General features: G+C 21.3%; 1 protein-coding gene across 2 annotated transcripts in view; it reads left to right on the plus strand.

Annotated features, from left to right (window-relative positions):
* The window catches only part of LOC102680774 (protein diaphanous), a 21,281-nt gene that overhangs the window by 11,280 nt on the left and 9,733 nt on the right, over positions 1 to 268 (plus strand). The gene's annotated exons all lie outside the window — the stretch shown is intronic.

The following is a 268-nucleotide window of genomic DNA, read 5'->3' on the forward strand; positions in this document are numbered from 1 at the left end:
TTTTTTATTTTCTCTTTTTATATATATTTATTTCTTTTTTATAATTCTTATTACATTGAATTTAAAAAAAAAAATGATTATTTTTCTCTCGTACTTCTTTTTCTTTTCTTCATCTTTTATTTTTGGAGAAATCATATTGCATCAATTATCGAAACAGTTTTTGTGAGTTATTTGAAACAGGAAAAGAAAAAAGAAATAAAATTAAAAGAAGAAGAAAAAGAAGAAGAAGAAGAAGAAGAAGAAGAAGAAGAAGAAGAAGAAGAAGAAG

Source organism: Apis dorsata, unplaced genomic scaffold, assembly GCF_000469605.1.
Source record: "Apis dorsata unplaced genomic scaffold, Apis dorsata 1.3 scaffold_980, whole genome shotgun sequence".
NCBI classification, from domain to species: Eukaryota; Metazoa; Arthropoda; class Insecta; order Hymenoptera; family Apidae; genus Apis; species Apis dorsata.